The sequence below is a fragment of the Anabrus simplex genome, chromosome X, assembly GCF_040414725.1.
Source record: "Anabrus simplex isolate iqAnaSimp1 chromosome X, ASM4041472v1, whole genome shotgun sequence".
In the NCBI taxonomy this organism is placed as follows: domain Eukaryota; kingdom Metazoa; phylum Arthropoda; class Insecta; order Orthoptera; family Tettigoniidae; genus Anabrus; species Anabrus simplex.
Genome location: NC_090279.1, coordinates 79,191,044 through 79,204,073, shown reverse-complemented (window position 1 = coordinate 79,204,073; position 13,030 = coordinate 79,191,044).

Sequence of the window (13,030 nt, the reverse complement as noted above, 5' to 3'; positions counted from 1 at the left end):
CTCCTTTTCACAAAATATTTCCCTTACTCTACCCTCTTGCGCTTCTCTCAAAACTTCGCTAATTCGATACCGTGCCAGCGAAAGAGTATAAATGCACTACCAGTACTTAAATTGCTTGAAACCAAAGGTCTGCTACCAATTACTATACCAGCCCTACGGGCGATCACTGGTACAAGTAAACAAAGAACAAATGACCAGAAACCCTAAAAAATTAACCATAAAATTGTCAGTAAATACTCACCTACTAGTTAGCCGACGGCCCATAACACAGAGCATAGTTCGATCCAAAAATTAAGCATAGGCACGGTATGAAATGAATAAAGTTTAGAAAGAAAAACACCAAAATTTCTTTCTCCAAACAGTTAAAATTTAATTAATATATCATTGCAAGAAATTTACAATTATTTGAATGTATACCTTACTTACGGTGCACCGTTTAGGACAAGTTAACATTAAAGGGTAGAAATTAATAAATAAAATAAGAGTGGATTAAGTCAAAATATTTTCCACTGAGAAGAGCCCACTAAGTTTAAAACTAAAATTAACATTAAAGAATAAAATAATCAAAGAGAAAAATTATCACCTGGCAGAAACCCCTAAAATAAACAGTTTTTCCACCACATTAATCTCAAAATATTACACGAATTCTTGCCCTTCTATTTATTATCACACTTAAAAATGAGAGGCCACGGATTCTTTCGAAGATACCAGAACTCAAGGGGACTCCAGATAAAGTTAAAGAAAGTGGATCGAGTACAAGTTCAAACCCAAAAGAAACGCCAAGGTTAGGTTAAACAGGTCACCAACCTGACCCAAAATTCACCGCGCTTCACAAAGATACCAGGTACCTCCAATTTTGAGGGACAACCCGCGCAAATTAATCATCAAACCCCAAAGATATAGGGTTTTAACACATCAACACAAGAACCACGGGAAAATCAACACAATTACATATATCATAAATATAGAGCGAATGCACTCCAGTAAAATAATAAACGAAAGGGTAAGAGCAAAAGCTCAAACTTCAGGCCACTACCAAATTATCACTTCAATCTCTTTCTTTAAAAAAATAATCATCAACATCATCCAACAACACAACACCACGGGCAACGGTTGCCATAGGAACAAACAACAAAGTAAGAACCATATTTTTTAAATATATATTGTGACGGTATTTAAGGTACCTAACCTCCCAAGTAAACCCTTTGGACTGGGTCCCGTACTCCTAGAAATTTGTGTCAATGAACCTTGTGAAAGAACATTATTGTTTCTTGCCATTCTTGTTTGATCTCTATTACCCTATCTTCTCGCGCTATGAAGTGCGATGCTCTGGCAACTAAGCTTTAAACCTGTGTATCTGCACAATGGATTCTGCGCTCACGCGCGTGGCAACATGGCAAGTTCGCCGCGCGACGTGTGGACGCAGTCAGTTGGAGAGAAGTCGCGATGGAAAGCAGTTGTGCGTGTGTGTCTGGCAACATGCTTGGAGGCAGTACCTTCGACAATGGCTGGAACCAGTCGTTGTGGGCCTTTTAGGTGCCCTATTAATGGATAGTTGGCCTCGTTACTTTTAATTTAGTGCACAAGGAGTTATTCTACCTTTAAACCGAATTTGGAGCCCTGTTGGTGTGAGGTAACATTATGTAAGCTTTGGCGTCACCTTCATTCACATAGACCCAAAACTGTAAGTTTCCTTTATCAAATACTAATTATGTGGAATACTGTCTTCAAGGAACCTGAAAATTCCCAAGAAACTTCGTCGTCGGATGTCAAAAAAAATATTTTTCTAGGCCTAATAATAATAAGAAGAAGAACCATCTAAAAATTGCGTAAGGACTGCGTGTTCGTTACATTGCAACGTATTTCTGCATGAAGCTTCATCCTTGTGTTTTAGTAGGAAAGCGTGGTGCAATCTAAAACCTAAATTAACCTTAAGTTTAACAATAATATTAGCTGGTAAATTTTCCCAGAAACTTATGTAAATGGAAAGCCCCTGCAAGTTTCTGTTTGAAATTTTGGTTTACCTTCCGAAGTTTATTCTTTGGGGTTGGGATTCGAGTTAATTACTGTTTCCCGTTCTGCCTTTTATTATTATTTATGTTTCTCTTTTGCGGGCTGTTTTGGTGTTGCTTTGGTCGCCTTGGCAATGTTTTGTTGTTGTTGCCTTAGCAACGTTTATGTTTTTAAGGCATTCTTGAGCTAACTTGTTTGATCATCTGGGTGTGGCATATTAATTGAATCTTTTTTGCGGTTGATGTATTTAATTTTCGTGGGTTCTGAGTGTAACGTTATCTCTGAATTATTTTGCCTTTAACTTTTCTCCGTTTTGAAATTTTGAAATGTGGTTTCGCGGTTCATTCTGGTATTATGTACTATCCCTTGCGCGGGCTTACCGTCCTGCTAAGAAGTTTACTTGGGGGAAATGTTACTCCAAACTAAATCTAATTATTTACTAGATTTAAGTTTTTATCAATTTTAGGTAGGTGACCGTTCACGTAGGTAATTTTATCCTTGTGTTACTCTACTCTTCCTTAATAATCGAGGTCAGCTTTTATTATTTCCCTTTACATTTATTTTACTGGATCCATATTTGTTGTTTTCTTTAAAGATGTCAATGAAGTAACTACTTTCATTTACTTAATTCAGTTCTACTTGTTGATTTTAATCATTCGATAGATAACACTTTATTGCCACCCTAGTTTGCACCATCGGTTACAGACAATAAAGAGCATAAAATACACCTGAACCCAAAAACCAAACAAAACAATATAAACCAAACAAAACAATATAAACTAACATACTATTATATATAATATAAAGCTCTAACTATCTGCACTAAAACTATTAACTATTAACTAAGAACCCAAAAAACTCACACAAAATAATATAAACCAAACAAAACAATTACTATCTACTCTACTTATTAAGTGGTGCCTATGCCGGCGGAATCCAGCCTAACACTGCACCAACTTATCTAAAACTATTGAGATGCCTCTGGTATGCGAGGAACTCCTCCGCATGTAAGGGCATCCCCTACCTTAATTCTAATGTACTAACCCATATCTACTCTCTACAGCTAACTAAACGTAAAGAAAAGAAACCTTGGCTGCATGCGGCATTCCCTGTGAGGAGAGAGCCATCCCACCCTGGCCACTATCAGCCACTCCTCCCGGGTTAGATATTACCCCCACCTATAACTCGTACTTCTCTCCTCATTTTACGTGGCGAATCGTAGAGGCAGTTTCCGGTCCATCATACGATCCGTCACGCATTTATCTACTGCACCGCCTATAATCGTGTCGTCTTACTTTCCTGCCACCATCTTGATTCACTTGTTATTCTGTGAGCGGACATGTTTCCTCTTTCACCTAGGGATGGGACTGTACCATCCCACCCGTCTGTCTCTTATACCCCTCCACCCTTCCATCACCAATCTTCCCTTCTTACTCTTCCTTGCCTCTGTCCATCTCTCTTATAATACTTATTCGCGAACTTTTACAGATAATCATCCACTATACCGTATAGTTAATATTTATACACTATATACAACCGCACTTTTTGACAATTTCCAGTTCCTTGCTCATCGCTTTTGTTTCTTATTCTTGCGTCTCTTAGACTAAGCTACTTCCTAATTGCATTTTTAAATAGTTTAACTTACATATTAAACCACCGAATTGCCACAAATCAAATCTGTCTTTTCCTTGTTTCCTCACATCACTTATCAATCCTATCCATCTCTAAACAGTCCAACAGTTCCTCTTCCACACGGCCACTCATTACTTATTAAATTTTTTTTAAAGCCAGAGTTTAAAATTATCTACTATTATGTTATCCAAACACCTTTTCTTGTCCACTGACCCTATCATTCATATTCAAACACTGTTTACAAATGTATTTGTTGACAATTCTCTAGCTCCTACGACTCTTAGACTAAAACTAAAAACTACTCTCTAATTTTTTAACTTACATCTTAAACCATCGAATTGCCAACAATCAAACCTGGCTTTCTCTTATTCCTTCTCTTTCTTCCGCTTATTTCCGTTTCTAAACAGTCCAACAGTTCCTCTTACTCACATCCCTCGTTACTTTATTGTCCTCTTCTTTTTCTAACATTAACTACCACCTCCGTTCTCTCACACATGCAATCCTCTCCAAATAAATACAAATCTTCTTTTCATCATACAATCAGATTGTACTTCGAACTCCTCTTATTGTCTTAAATTTTTATATAACCTAGCAGTTTCGTCTACCTCCTTCCTCTCCTTCCTCTGTAACCCTCTTTTACCCCTTATTCTCTTAATTTCTTTATAAATCTCATTCTAACCATATTTAAATATTTCGAAATATTTGTTCCTCTTCCCCATTCTCTGGCCAGCCAAACCGTCATCTTTTCAATTTTTTCTACTTTTCTATCTTTTTTACTCAACGCTTTCTTTTCAACTCTTCTAACTCCCTACATTCGATGAATATATGTAGGTCCGACCATCTTTCTCCACACAGAATACATCTACCTGCATTTTCTGTACCTATCCACCCTTTGTTTCTAGGAGTTCCAAAAATCCACCAGTATAGACATCTCTTGCCCTTCCGGTCCTCCACTTCGATTTTCGGGTTCATGATTTCTAACAATTTATTTAATACTGATAGTGAGGCTCTTTCTCTACATTCCATTATTAAACTCTGTCTCTCTATATCGGCAACTCTCCTTATAACCCTTCTCCATACCCATTCTTTCTTCTCTCTCCACCTCTCATATCCTATATCTCCTAACCCCAGTTTTCGTAATTAATTTTTGCACTTATTTACCCAATACCTCTCGTTCTCCATATTTTTCTGGAACCTATATGTGTCTTGTACTAAATCCCCTCCCTTCCCTTCTTCCAATCTCATCCAATACTTCATCACCCTCTTGGCTATAGTAGTGTCTATCGATTCTTTACATACTAATCTAGCCCCCACATTTGCAGTACAGTTTGGGACTCCCATAATAATCTTACTAAATTTCGCCACCACCTGGTTTAGTTCTTTTCTAATTTCCTCTAATCCCCATATTTCTACCCCATATAACATTTTTCCTTTGACCATTGATTGGAACACCAATCTCTGAATTTTGTACTTTATATCCGGAAATTTATTTTCTAATATCCCCACTACTGCCAGTGCTCCCCTCCCTTTATATCTGGCTCTTCTAATCTGATTTTCCCACGTGCCGTTACTACTAATTATAACTCCTAAATACTCCATTTTTTTCTGGTCTGATTTCTTGCTGCTCGACTGTCCAGAATTTCTTTTCTTTTTTGGCTTTCCTCTTCCTACATATCATTATCTGCGTCTTCCGTACATTTATCTTGAGTGCCCATCTTCTAGTATATTCCACTACCTCATTTAGTCCTTCTTGCAACCCCTTTGCTGTTAATGCCAAGATCAATAAATCGTCTGCAAATAGCAGCCCCGGTATCTCCCTCTTCCCAATCCAAGGGCATTGCCATCTCTCGCCTCCATGTCTATCCAATATATTATTTATAAACAGTAGAAATAATATGGGTGATAGCTTACAACCCTGCCTCACACCCCTTTTCGATCCCATACACTTACTCAACCCACCCCCTTTTAGTTTAATTATCATCAATACTTTCTCATATATTCCTTCTATTGCCAGCCTCATTTTTTCCGATAACCCAACCTCTCTTAATCTAGTAAATAACGCCTCTCTATTCACTGCATCGAAGGCTTTCTCTAAATCTACTGCTGCTACATATAATCTCTTCCCTGCTATTTTCACATACTTCGTAATTAAAGTATCCAAAATCCATATATTATCCACAGTATTTTTCTCTTTTCGAAATCCATTTTGATAGTCCGAAATCCTTCCATATTTCTCTGCCCAATTTATAATCCTATTAGCTAAAATTCCTGTATATACCTTCGACAGAGAGTCCAGGAGTGTTATTCCTCTATAGTTGTTTGGATCACTTCGACTTCCTTTGTTCTTATATATAGGACAAAGTACTCCTTTTCTCCACTCGCTAGGGAATTTATTCGTTCCCCATATCTTGTTAAAAAATTTCACCATCACTTTCAACATTACTTCATTTGCTCCTACTTCCTTCCATATCCTGTTAGTAATACCATTTGCCCCACCCGCTGTTTTGGTTTTTACTTTACTTAACACCCTAACTATTTCCTGACTTGTTATCTCCTCATCTAGTAACTGTACTCCTGTTTGTACTTCCTTTACAATATACGTCTTTTCCATACCCCGCTGACCTTCTCCCCTCCCACCCAAAAGCTCTGCAAAATATCCTATCCACTCATTTTCTGTTATAATTGTTCCTCCCCCTGTCGATCTAGTTCTCTTTATCTTATTTATAGTTTCCCAAACCCTATCAAATCTTTTCTCTTTGCAATACCTGTTCACTCTCTCAGCTTCCTCCTCTTTCCAGCACTTTTTTTCTCATTTAGTAACTTCTTGTAATCTCTTCTTAATTTACAATATTCCTCTCTTTTCCCTTGTTCCCCTCCTTTCTTGAAGTCCGCTAGAGCTGTCATTACAACCATACGTTTTCTCTTACACTCTTCATCAAACCACCCCACGCCTATGTTTCTGTCTACTTCTTCCCTTATTCTCACTTTCTTACCCACCTTCCATACTGGGCGTTCTATTAGTTTTAAAACTTCATCCACATCCCCTCCTTCCAACATCCCCTCCTTCCAACATCCTTTCACTTTCAACCCTTATACTTTCTTCACTCTCTTTTAACTCTGTTCTCAATCTCTCGATCGTGGTATCATTCCAAATGTACTTCCATCCATCTTTATACCTGTCTCTTTTTCCTACCCTTCTCTTCACTCCATCATACTCCCCTCTTAATTTTATCTTGATGGGCATATGTTCTGTTATCACACATTCTGTCACCTCAAAACTTATTATCTTCTTTAGAGCTATTTCCGTGCTAACTCCTATATCTACTACACTCCCGCCCTTCGATGTGATGAATGTCAGTTCACCATTACTATCTCCCTTCATCCATCCATTTAAAATATATAATTTTTCTATAGCACATAACTCTAATAATCTTACCCCATAGCTATTTATATCTTTGTCTGTACTATTTCTTCTGTACTCACTCACTTCCTTATCCTCTCTCCCATAATCGGGTACCCTATTACTCACCCTTGCATTCCAATCCCCTAACAATATCATTCCATCTTCCACATATAATCCTTTCATTTTGTTTATTTCTTCAATCAGTTCTTCAAAAATGTTTTATTCGCATAAGTTGAGTCTTTAGGATGGTTGTATAATAGAGCCAGGCAAATTGCCTCCTTCGCATCATTTCCCATTTTAATTTTCAGCCATACCACTCCTTCTACTTCATTCTGTATTCTCTCTACTCTCTCTACTATCTCATTTTTTATTAAAACTGTTATCCCACCCGGATTTCTTCCCATTCTCCCCCTTTTTTCTTTTATCACGTTGACTACTCTATACCCATCCCATTCAATTTCTATCCCTTTTCCTAACCACGTCTCTACTAGGGCAATAATCTCATACTCCTTTACTGTTTTCTCCAATTCTTTATTCCCTATCTTCCCCATCAACCCCTCAATATTCCACAACCCTATCGCCATCTCTAGTTATTTATTCCCTCCCACTCTTTGCACCTGTGCTTCTCCATTTCCACCTCTACTCCTTGTCACTCTTCCCTGTAAGTCCTCTCCAGATCTCTCCTCGTCCTCTTTTCTACCGTCATCCTTCCCTTTCTCCATACCTACGCCTTTTTTCTTTCCCCACAGATCTTTCAAAGTTATTGATCTTTCCTTATTTAGCGCCTGTCTTTTTTCCATTTTATTTTCTGTGTTCCTTTTACTCGGAGAGGATGCATTCTTACCCTGCCTACTGTTACCTTCATTCACAATTTTCACTGTACTCCTCACCAGTCGTGGCACATTACTTGCTTCCTCCAGCTCTGTGTTGTGATGACTCTTCAAGGACTCTCCATTTCCGCCCACCTGGTTGCTGGCACTGCTGTTCAGCACATCCCTACTTCCCGCACCTGATGTGATGTGGACTTCGCTCACTTCCGTAATATCACTCCTTTCTACGTCACTGACCTTCCTTGCTACTTCCACTGTTGCCAAGGACACGTTCTGCTGCTGTTGGTGTTCTTCATCAAGTTTTTTTAGCCTTCCCGCCCCCCCCCACTCGATTCCACCTTCCGTTTCCAACCACCAGCTGCTGCCCTCTAATATATGCCTTAAGACCTTGTTTTCTTGCCTCTCTTAAATATCTATTCAGAATTCTGTTCTTCTCTATGGCCTCCCTGTCCATCTCCCGTTTTATCCACACTTTCTCTCCTTTCAGATTACTCGAATTTCTTATTACAATGTCCGCCATCAGTGTCGATAGTAATTTCACTCTAATTGGTCTCTTACCTTTCACTCTCCCCACACGCTGTACATCGTCAATATCAACTTCACTGAAGTTGATCTTCATCCTGTTCTGGATCACTTCTACCACTTTGTACACTAGTTCAACTTTAGACTCTCTTTCTTCTTCTTGGACACCGTATATGAAGATTTTTTTCTTACGTTGTCTTGTAAACTCTACTCTACTGCTCTCTTCGTTTCTCTTAGGTCCCACTCCAGGCTTCTTACCTTCTGCTTCAATAGGCCTAATTCATCTTTATTACACCCTTCCTCTTCCAAAATCTTCTTTACATCTTCTTTGACACTCAATTTTAGGTCCATAAATTCCCTGGATAACTCTCGGAACATTTCTTTTATTTGCTCCGTCTGACAAGCCTCTCTTATCATCTCTCTAATCGCCTCGTACTCTTCCCATCCAATGGAACCTACTGGACCTGGGCCGGGATTAATCTCTACTCCTCCTATTATCAGCAACACCATCACCACCGCCGCCACCAGTAACGTATCCACCATCTTCCTTTTTTCACCCTTTAACTCCATTCTTGTTTCCATTCTGCTTCCCTTTTTACAGTTCCATCTGCCGATCGCTATCCTATATTGTGTCAACGTGATCCCCATTGCTCCGCACTCCACTCAGCACATCCGCTCAGCTCACTGTCTCACAGACGACTGATTTTAATCATTCCACATCGGAAAGTTTTCCTCAGTGGTTGTTAGAAATATCCGGAGATTATTTAAGTGATGTTTCAGTCGAATTTCTATTATCTCCATTAATCAATTAGGTACTACATATGTTTTTGAAGGTTAATTAAAGTCATTTATTTATTTGCAAATTGTGGATTTTCATTTCACTGAAACCACAGAGCACTGTCACTGTTACTTATTCGGTTTTGCCGGCGGCTTTTTCTGCTTCTCTCCACCTCCCCACGTAAGTGTACTTACTCGTGTTTAATCTGGTTTGTGTTGTATTGTTTTGCCTATCCTTTGGGACTCATTTGGTGTTCGCTTAACTCCCTGTTCTGGGGCGAACACGCTACCAACCTTCTTTCCTGGGAGTTTCCCCGTTGGAGCGTAAGGTGTTTCTACCCATTATCCAAAAGGCTGGTTCGTTGGCCTGGAGGATGATGCTGGTTTGAGAGTGTTATCCGAGCGGTGGTTGCTGTTGTTGTTGTTGTTGTTTCACTGCTGAACTGCTGCCTGATTTTGGTTGTTTCTGCTTTGTGCAGACTATTTCCCTCCCTTTTCGCCCCTTGCTTGGTGCAGTGCTGTATTAATTTGTTGGTGGATGAAAATCAAAAACTGAGAAGGTAAAAATTACTGTCAAGTGCTATTGTGAAAGGAAGTGCGAACATCTCGTGTAATATTGTTATTAATTTTGTTCCAAGTCTACTACCATGGCGCGCGCTGTTATGCACCCATCCTTTCTACGTCGTGCTGAGTTGGAGTACGAACTTGCAATTAGAGATATAGAACCTGCCCGTACTGTTGCTGAATCTGCTGCCTTGCTGTCAGCCAACTCCCAGGTCCCCATTAACTTACTTATTATCGACAGGAGCCGAGTTGGTGAGTACCTGAATTCAATCTTTCAAAACCTTAATGTGATAAATATTATCAGGGAGGAATTTATTGAGCTGCCTCCATCTAAAACCCAAGTAAACCGGCTGAGGGCCAGAACGAGCCACTACTCCGGCCGAATTCAGGACCTGTTGTCCATTAAACCTGTTCCAGAATTCATTTCAGAATGCGCTAGGTTGTTAACCGTGGTTTCGGGTATTATTGCTGATCTGGATTTATTATTAGTTAGTGAAGATATGGAGAACTGTACTATCTCAGCTGGTCTTAACCCTGTACTACCTACCCCAAGTGTTCCTTCCAATCACATTGTGTCCTCTTCCCATAGCCAAGGTTCATGCTGTGTGACAGCTCCTTTATTGGAAAGCTTAATCTCTAGGCTAAATTCGGTGTCATCGCCAAACTGCTTGAAGGAAGTTTTCCGTGGTGTAAAGAGTTTTTCAGTGAATTCAATCGAAGAGAGTATCAGATTTCTGTGATTTCTTGTGGAGTTAACTGACACGGGAAATGTTTACTCAGTCGATGATTTGGGGATTTTCCGTGCCCTCTTCCCTCCCTTGCTCTTCAAAGTCTAGTGCCGCAGCACTGTTTCCGAACCCAGTTTCTGCATGAGAACCTACTAACTTGTGTTTTAGATCTGCGATTCTTTTGCAAAGTATTTAAAATTTCCGTCCCGGAAGGAGAGATGGTAGCTAGAATTTTAAAAGGAATATCCCCTGCATATCGTTCCTACCTTTCCTTGACTCGATGCCCAACTAATTTTCAAGAATTAGAAGATTCCTGTTCGTTTGCCAAAGATGTCAAACACGGGGATGCCTCTAGGCCTGTGAATTTTCCTCCTCCTGCTACAACTAATTCTCCTTTCGTTTCATCAACATCTAAAGAAGTGAAAGCTCGTAAATGCTATGACTGTGGGTCCAGAAATCATTTAAAGAATTCTTGTCCTGATGTTAGACGTGATTCCAGTGGATGTTATTCCTGTGGCTCTAGACAGCACATTAAGAAAAATTTCCCCTTAGTAGGTCAAAAGGGTACTCAATGACTACCGAGTAAGAGGGCGGGCCCTGCCCATCCTAAGATTGTGGATTCCGAAACTCTTGGAGTGCCTATGTATCCCCCATGTGCAATCGAATCTCCGCTCATGTCCCCTCCTCTGGTACTTGCACGTTTGTCGAGGTCAATAATGAACCTCTAGATGCCCTCCTCGATACTGGTAGTGTAGTGTGTTTAATGAATTATGCTTGGTACCGTCAAAATAAAACCTCATGTAAATTACCTGAAATGGAACCTGCTAACATAAAATGTGTTTCTGCTAATTGTCAGTTTCCGAAAATCTTGGGTTCAGTGAAGGTCAAGTTGAGGATTGGTAATTTCACTTGGAAAGTCAAGTGCTTGGTAACATCTAATCTGTCATGTAACGTTATTCTTGTGACCAATTTCCTATCTTGTGCTGGACTTGTTTTGGATCTACAGTGTCATAAATTCTTTTAAAAATTTTCTCCTGATGTAAAGTTTGACTTAATTAACGTTCCTTTGCAAATTCCCATTGTTTCTTGTGTGGGTTTCCCGCAGTCCGATGAGCTTAGCGACATTGATCGCCTTAACCTGAACCATTTAGGGGATGCCGAAACCCGTCCAGTCCGTGATCTGTGTAAGGAATTTCCCGATGTGTTCACTAGTAAGTTAGGCTTGACCGACGTTCTAGAGTATGATATCGAGTTGTCTGACCATCAGCCAGTTCGATCTCCTCCTTACCGTCTTTCTCCTCCCCGTATGTTGGAACTGAAGAAAATTGTTGACCAAATGGATAGAGATGGTGTACGCGTCCCCTGTGTTCTTGGTACCCAAGTCTTCTGGCGGTTTTCGCGCAGTCATTGACTATAGGGCTCTAAACCAGAAGATTGTGCTCCAATATATCCCGTTACCCGACCTTCATATCTGCTTTGGATGGTTCTCAGGAGCGAAATTTTTTACGGTCCTAGATTTGAACCAAGCATACTACCAAGTGCCTTTATCCCCTTTCTGCTTTTATAACCGACTGGAACCTGTATGAGTTCCTGAGACTTCCGTTCGGCTTGAGCTGTGGAGCAGCTGTGTTGTCGAGACTGCTAAATTCCATTCTCTCGGACATTAAGTTCAAGTATGTCTCTAATTACTTAGAAGACTTCGTTATATTCCCGAATACCTTTGAGGAACATACACGTCAGGGAAGTCTTGGTACGGCTAAAGAAGGCCGGACTGACAGTGAAGTTATCAAAGGTTGCATTCGCCAGACCCAGCATGTCCTTCCTAGGACATGTAGTCTCTTCTGAGGGCGTTTCTATTGATCATTCCAGAACTCAGGCCATCAGGGATTTCCCACCTCTCAAAGATGTTAAAGGTGTCGCTCGATTCATCGGTATGGTGAATTTTTGTAGAAAATTTATCCCCAACTTTGCTAGGATAGCTGCCCCATTGAACTACCTTAGGAGGAAAATTGTTAAATTCACTAGGGATGGTACCCAGCTTGAAGCATTCAATTTATTGAAAGTCGCATTGACTAATGCCCCTGTGTTAGCCATTCCTGATTTTGAGAAGCGTTTCATTGTTCAAACTGATGCCTCCAGGCGCGCTATTGCTGGTGTCTTATTACAAGAACATGAAGACGGACGTAGGCCGGTGGCTTATGTATCCAGGGTCCTCAACGATCCGGAGTCTAAATACCCCATTTACGACGTGGAGTGTCTAGCTGTTCTGTTTGCACTAGAAAAGTTTCGATCCTTTATTGAACATGTGAACTTTGATTTAGAGACTGATAACCAGGCACTTTCTAGGGTTTTAAATCGACCTAAAAGTACCGGTAGGATTACAAGATGGGCACTACGTATCTCATCTTTTAATTTCAATGTTCGACACATACGTGGTTCTGAAAATGTCACTGCCGATGGTTTGAGCAGAATGTTTGATGGTAACTACTGTACTGGAGTGAACCTGAGTGTCGATCAGCTTGCTGTCAATGCTGTCGGTGTTAGTACCATCCTTACCGATC